An 8,085-nucleotide genomic window follows, 5' to 3' on the forward strand; every position below is an offset into this window, starting at 1 on the left:
CGACTCCCAGGAAGGTTCACTCCCAGGAAGGTTCGGATCAAGCAGGTAAGGCGTCATTTAAAGCAGAATGATCTCCAGCAATGTTGAGCCACCCCCCAGCTGCCCCTGTGCTCAATGGGAACTTGTGACTGCTCAGCCCTTCTGAAAGCCGGGCCACTGGTTTGGGCTTTTGGGTGCCGGTGTGCGGCCACGGGGCAGCTCGGGGGTGCCTGGGCAGGAGCTGCGTCAGTGCCGGAGCAGAGAGGGGTGACGGGCACCAGCGCTGACTAACGCTGCCACACGTTTCTGCACAAGCACCAGGGTGTTTTGAGGGCAGGCCAAGTTTCACACTCCACAAATTCAGCTTCTCATAAAACAGCTGGAGGAGCCCATCTTCAGCTCAGTCACACACTGGAGAGGTGCCAGGAGGCAGCACACAAAACAGGGACGAGCCAATTCAAAGCACTAACAAGTGTTTACCGGCCAGCACCTGATTACACCCGGGGTCAACGGTTTTAAAGGCCTTTGCCAGCCTCAGCAAGTCTATGATTCTGTGCTGCATAAAGTAATGCGTTTCATTACCTGAGAAGGGACGAGTAAATTACAAAACAAGCAAACAACAACTAGAGTTCCAGGTAACCTAAGTATCCCAACAAGGACCTGCGAAGCAGAGGTAAATCCAAAAGACAACACAAAGTTTAGACTGCCAGGTGATCTAAATCGCCTCTGACCATCTGCAGCAAGCTTCCCTCTGGAGAACAACAACCAGCTGCTGAGTGGAACTGCTGCCTGCCTGCAGACAAACACCATTACTGCCCGCGGCCTCCCCGCGGCTGCCTCGCTGCAGCGCTGAAATGTAGCCCCCTGCAACAGAATGCAAGACACGAAGCGGCTTCGTATCAGTGCAGACACAGCGCTGGTGGCACAGCTCTGCCAGAAATGGTTACCTACCTGAACAACACGGATGGAGCCCGAAGGGACGGGCTGCTCTCGCAGCACGCCGCCTCGCAGAACTGGAATCAGGCACACCTGACTTACCTGGGAGGGAGAAGGAGCCCCGCCGAGCTGCAGGAGACTGCTCTCACCCTACTTATACTGGTTTTAGGGCAGGAATGCAAAACAAGCCTCCCTGACCCAGACTGTGCCACTGTTTTTGGATCAGATGGGACACGCTCTCTCCAAACAGCGATTATCTTACTGCTGCAGCCCGATAACAGAGACGCGGTTTCACACTCGGCATCCCCTGCACAACCCCCCGGGAGGGCATTCCCTTCTGGGGAAGCAAGGTCTTCCTGACCAGCCAGAGAACACAGGCGACGCACAACAAGCAGATGGAGGGATAAACAACACTTTTATGGAACAGAAATCCAACATTCCGCCTCGTGCACCAGCACCTCCTCAGCCGCACCAGCAAGACAGCGTTACAGGCTAGCACGGCCCAGGAACAAGAGTTTCATGTGCCAAAAAATCACGGGTAAGAAAAACACGGCTTCCAAACATTCCCGGCAACTCTTCAGGCAGCAAATTAAGTATTTAAGAGATAGGATCACTTGGACGGCCTTGCTTGAGGCCCACAAGTTGCTGAGGTACGTTTCATTTCGACGTTCTACGAAACAGCAGGCAGACTCACACACACACACACAGAGCCTGAAGAAGGGGTTCAGAAACAGAAAAAAGTCCTTCTGATTTTCATGGTTAGGAATAAACCTCGCACGGATTTCACTTCCCTGCCTCTATGGAGGTATTACTACAGCTGTGCAGAAGCTCCTCTGAGGCACAAAGGCAGGGGCTGCTAAAAGTCCCCAAAACCTTACTAAACCCCAGTCAAAGTGCTCTAGTCATTCAGCCACGCAAATTTTTAAACTTAGCTGAAAAATCCCTTCATCCAGACAATTGCCATTTCCAACGCTGTGATCTGGTTGAGATCTGCTCTGAAGCTACAAACCCAGATCCTTAAAAAACACTCACATCCTTTCCTACATGTTAAAAGCAACCTTAAAGGAATACTTTTACCACCGAGAAGTGGTTTCTCTTCCCCCTCGTCCCCCACAGAAGCCACACTTTGCAATTTGGGGAGAGCCACCAACCCCAAGGCAAGCAAGCAGCAGCCCAAGCAGGCGGCTGGGACGGAGCTGGAGTCAGGGACACGAGCCAGAGGAAACACGACCCAGGCAATCAGCAGCCCCACAGCCCCGTGCACGTACAGTGGGGTCCAGGCCAGTTGCGGCTGCACGGGGATCGGGTTCACCAAGAAACTCAAGTCTGAAAATTTGGCAGCACAGACCCACTGGGTAACTGCCTTAAGGTACAGGCAGGAGGCCAACGCGCCCTCCGTGCCACCTTCCCAGCACAGGCGCTTCATTCCTCCACTTCCCACGGCAAACCGTGCTCCGATACGGACAGAACTGTTTGGTCAGCTAATCAATGCATGTCACCTGACTGGCTAATTAACAAGACGCCTGCCTTATAAACAATCGCTGAGAAAAACAAGAACACAGAGAGTAGGAAAACAATACCTGCAGGTTGTTTATGATAACACACTATCATTTGTTTTCAACTCCCTAAAGTCTCTCAGACAGATTCTGGGAAAACTTATCTAGTTTTCTCGCTCTCTGACCAGGCCGTCACATCCACAGAGCCCGAGTGCAGCCCTGTGATGGAAATCCAACCAGTCTGTGGAGTTAAAATCAAAGAAAAAAGGGTTTTTCGTGCTGCTATAAGAGTTTTCTCGCTCTCTGACCAGGCCATCACACCCACAGAGCCCGAGTGCAGCCCTGTGATGGAAATCCAACCAGTCTGTGGAGTTAAAATCAAAGAAAAAAGGGTTTTTCGTGCTGCTATAAGAGTTTTCTCGCTCTCTGACCAGGCCATCAGAACCACAGAGCCCGAGTGCAGCCCTGTGATGGAAATCCAACCAGTCTGTGGAGCTAAAATCAAAGAAAAAAGGGTTTTTCGTGCTGCTATAAGAGTTTTCTCGCTCTCTGACCAGGCCATCAGAACCACAGAGCCCGAGTGCAGCCCTGTGATGGAAATCCAACCAGTCTGTGGAGTTAAAATCAAAGAAAAAAGGGTTTTTCGTGCTGCCGCAGCACGCTGGGGGCTCAGGCAGCCCTTGAGCAGTGGGCCAGAGAGAGAAGTGCCATCTTCTTGCACAAACTGCTCCGAGGCCAGCCAGCGTCCCGCAGAGCAGCTGAGATGACCATCAGCACAGCACCCCTGGTCCCATCCAGCTGCTGCCTCGCAGGACGCGGACTGCCAAGGCGCCCTCTGACACGAAAAGTTACTCACGGCCCACTCGTGCAGGGGCCGGTGTCACCGGCAGGGACGGGCCATGCGGCAGATGTGACACCAGCCCGGGAGCCCACGGCATCGCCCGGGTACCACGCTGCGCTTCTGCCCACGCCACGGATCCCGGCACAGCTCGGCCACGGCCCCTGTCCCCACGCTGCGGAGGGCCTGAGCCACTGCAGCAGGAGCCACGCCTGGAGGGAACGCTGCTGCCACGATGTCCAACAACTGCCCAGCAAAACAAAGCCACGGAGACTGAAACAAAGGGACAAGGACAGACCGCAGCCGGGCACAAAGGGAAGGATGAGGGGGTGTGATTCTGGGCAGTCAGGTTCCAGGGCGAGCAGGGAAACGAATGAATGCAGAACACACCCGAAAGAACACAACTTCATCTCCAAGCTGCAGCCACGAAAGCAATTTTTGGGAAAATATATCTAAGAGAAACCGAGGACTGCTTGCTTAAAGCTGCCAGGGATGTTCTGGGAGCGTGATCCATGAGTAACAGCCATCCCAGACAGCTTTCCAGCACTTTGATACCAGGCAGTAAGGTGACACTAATGAACTGGCTAATTAGAACAGCGTGCAAATTGACGTCTCACTAGAACATTTCACACCCCTGAAGGACGAGAAGGCCTCCTGCATCAGCTGCTGCCTCTGAGTAGACAAACACAAAGATGTCAGGAATACATTTGATGGCTCTGAACCACCAAAACATCACTATGCAGTTTTGCTGTTTAATAATGCCGGGGCGGAAGTTTCACGATAAACACGGCAGAGGGAAAAATCCACAAACCGACTGAAACAAAAAGCAGCTCGTGATTTGATGAAGACACGAGCACGTGAATAAACTGCAGACACTTTACAGCACATCAGACTATCATCTACTTGCCCCTCGGGTGAACAGCAGCAGAGCGTTTGCCTGCCATGAGAACAATTAGCATTAAAGAGCAGGGAAGGAGCAGTGAGAAGGCCCCGCGCTCCCCCAGCTCCGCGCAGCACAGCTAACAGTCCCCAGAACACTATTTTTGTGCGCGCATCTGAATCATCAGTATCAGTTCTCCTCATCTCTCTGGCAGCAGCCACCGAAATTTAAGACACATGGCAGCATAAAAGGAGCTGGAGAAGAGCTTGAAGGAAACTCTTCGAGTGGCACCGGTTTTGTCTTGACAGAAAATCACGTTTGAGAAGCCGGAGCAGCCATTTCTCCGCGGGAGAGGCTGGTGTGGAGTGCGTGCCCAGGGGCAGCTCCGGGCACGTTTGCTGCTCCCGGCTCCCAGCCCTGTCCAGAAGCACTTCCCAAGCGTCCCAGACTGAGGGGGCAGAGGGAGCAGAGCTCCCTGCTGTGCAGGGTGACTGGGTTCCGACTCCTGTTCCAGGAATCCACGCCATGGTAACCCCACGCCAACCTCACCTTCCCTCCGAGGGCAGGCACGGGGCAGCACACGAGGGAGAAGCTAACCCTGCTCTAATAGCGCGACTGCACCGTGTGCTGTAAACCCCAGGAAGCTCCATTTCACACATTCCTCTGCCCCGATTTTCACTTTTTGAGAGAGCACACAGCTGAAAAACAGCTCCTCCTTTCAGTACAGGCCTCTGTGTGGCCAGAGCAGGAAGATCTGCACACTGCAGCACATGGCCTCCTCTGCCACTCGAGCCACACACCTCAGCCCCAGGACACACACCCCCGTGTCCCACCCAGCACCAGGGGAGCAGGAGAGGAAATCCGCGGAGAGCCCACGTGCAAGGAGCAGAGATGCTGGAATCCCTCTCGTGGAATGACAGAGCAAACCCAGTCCCGGAGGATCCTCTTGGGGAGGCTTCTGTCACACGCGGGTTTGTCAGAACCTCACACAGAAGGGCTTGTGGCTGCAGCGAGCAGCAGAAGGGACGGTGGAGGTGTGATTTCCACAGCCCAGCAAGAGGTGTGCCAGATAACATCTGCTCTCTACAGCAATCTGCACGGGGATGAACAAAAAACTCACCTCCGGGCACAGCAGGCATGGAGAATTCCAGCCCTGACCAAAAGGACAGTTCTTCAGGAGGTTACCAGCAGAGAGGAACAGAGCCCTAAATCCCTGCAGGACCCGAGGAGCAGCTCCTCACCACGATCTGCCCTCAGCATCTCTGTTCTCACCACCTCAGACGATTGCTCTCAAAGCTCACATCCCCATTGTGCCAGCCAGCCTGAATGCATTTTGTAAAGAGCTATCGACTCAAAAACACAATTCTAATCAGCGTGAGGCACTCGGTGCTGCTCCCTGGGCACCAGCTCTTCCAAATAAAGTTCCTGAATCAAAATTAAACATGCGTGCTTATGCAACAAGCAAGTCCAGAAAGGTTCATGAATGCAGAGTGGGAAGAAACTCCTTGCAGTCAGAGGGAAAGGGCAGGGCCAGGAGGACAACCTGCCACTTCAAGGTGTCCCTGGGGCAGGACGGGTCCGGCTGAACGGCTGTGCTCCATTCTGGGGTCCTGGAGGGGCTGGGGGCACAGCTGCAGCTCAGGAAGCTCAGCCGGGCAGGGGAAAGGAGCTCTGAGCTGGGACAGGAGCTCTGAGCCGGGACAGGAGCTCTGAGCAGGGACAGGAGCTCTGAGCTGGGACAGGAGCTCTGAGCTGGGACAGGAGCTCTGAGCTGGGACAGGAGCCCTGAGCCGGGACAGGAGCTCTGAGCTGGGACAGGAGCCCTGAGCCGGGACAGGAGCTCTGAGCCGGGACAGGAGCCCTGAGCCGGGACAGGAGCTCTGACCTGGGACAGGAGTTCTGAGCCGGGACAGGAGCCCTGAGCCGGGACAGGAGCTCTGACCTGGGACAGGAGCTCTGAGCCGGGACAGGAGCTCTGAGCTGGGACAGGAGCCCTGACCTGGGACAGGAGCTCTGAGCTGGGAGAGGAGCTCTGAGCCGGGAAAAGAGCTCTGAGCTGGCACAGGAGCTCTGAGCCGGGACAGGAGCTCTGACCTGGGACAGCAGCTCTGAGCCGGGACAGGAGCTCTGAGCTGGGACAGGAGCTCTGAGCTGGGACAGGAGCTCTGAGCTGGGACAGGAGCCATGAGCTGGGACAGGAGCTCTGAGCCGGGACAGGAGCTCTGAGCCGGGACAGGAGCTCTGACCTGGGACAGGAGCTCTGACCTGGGACAGGAGCCCTGAGACGGGACAGGAGCTCTGAGCCGGGACAGGAGCTCTGAGCCGGGACAGGAGCTCTGACCTGGGACAGGAGCCCTGAGCCGGGACAGGAGCCCTGAGCCGGGACAGGAGCTCTGAGCCGGGACAGGAGCCCTGAGCCGGGATAGGAGCTCTGAGCCGGGACAGGAGCTCTGAGCTGGGAAAAGAGCTCTGAGCCGGGACAGGAGCTCTGAGCCGGGACAGGAGCTCTGAGCTGGGAAAGGAGCTCTGAGCCGGGACAGGAGCTCTGAGCCAGGACAGGAGCTCTGAGCCGGGAAAAGAGCTCTGAGCTGGCACAGGAGCTCTGAGCCGGGACAGGAGCTCTGACCTGGGACAGGAGCTCTGAGCCGGGAAAAGAGCTCTGAGCTGGCACAGGAGCTCTGAGCTGGGACAGGAGATCTGAGCTGGGACAGGAGCTCTGAGCTGGGACAGGAGCTCTGAGCCGGGACAGGAGCTCTGAGCCGGGACAGGAGCTCTGAGCCGGGACAGGAGCTCTGAGCAGGGACAGGAGCCCTGAGCTGGGACAGGAGCTCTGACCTGGGACAGGAGCTCTGAGCCGGGACAGGAGCTCTGAGCCGGGACAGGAGCTCTGAGCTGGGACAGGAGCTCTGAGCCGGGACAGGAGCTCTGAGCTGGGACAGGAGCCCTGAGCCGGGACAGGAGCTCTGAGCTGGGACAGGAGCTCTGAGCCGGGACAGCAGCTCTGAGCTGGGGCAGGAGCTCTGAGCAGGGACAGGAGCTCTGAGCCGGGACAGCAGCTCTGAGCTGGGACAGGAGCTCTGAGCTGGGACAGGAGCTCTGAGCCGGGACAGCAGCTCTGAGCCGGGACAGGAGCTCTGAGCCGGGACAGGAGCTCTGAGCCGGGACAGGAGCTCTGAGCTGGGACAGGAGCTCTGAGCCGGGACAGGAGCTCTGAGACGGGACAGGAGCCCTGAGCCGGGACAGGAGCTCTGAGCCGGGACAGGAGCTCTGAGCCGGGACAGGAGGTCTGAGCCGGGACAGGAGCTCTGAGCTGGGACAGGAGCTCTGACCTGGGACAGGAGCTCTGAGCCGGGACAGGAGCTCTGAGCCGGGACAGGAGCTCTGAGCTGGGACAGGAGCTCTGAGCTGGGACAGGAGCTCTGACCTGGGACAGGAGCTCTGAGCCGGGACAGGAGCTCTGAGCAGGGACAGGAGCTCTGAGCCGGGACAGGAGCTCTGACCTGGGACAGGAGCTCTGACCTGGGACAGGAGCTCTGAGCTGGGACAGGAGCTCTGACCTGGGACAGGAGGTCTGAGCCGGGACAGGAGCTCTGAGCCGGGACAGGAGCTCTGAGCTGGGACAGGAGCTCTGAGCTGGGACAGCAGCTCTGAGCCGGGACAGGAGCTCTGAGTGGGTACAGGAGCTCTGAGCCGGGACAGGAGCTCTGACCTGGGACAGGAGCTCTGACCTGGGACAGGAGCTCTGAGCTGGGACAGGAGCTCTGACCTGGGACAGGAGCCCTGAGCCGGGACAGGAGCTCTGAGCTGGGACAGGAGCTCTGACCTGGGACAGGAGCTCTGAGCCGGGACAGGAGCTCTGAGCCGGGACAGGAGCTCTGAGCCGGGACAGGAGCTCTGAGCTGGGACAGGAGCTCTGACCTGGGACAGCAGCTCTGAGCCGGGACAGGAGCTCTGAG

This window comes from Anomalospiza imberbis, chromosome Z (assembly GCF_031753505.1).
Source record: "Anomalospiza imberbis isolate Cuckoo-Finch-1a 21T00152 chromosome Z, ASM3175350v1, whole genome shotgun sequence".
Taxonomy (NCBI): Eukaryota; Metazoa; Chordata; class Aves; order Passeriformes; family Viduidae; genus Anomalospiza; species Anomalospiza imberbis.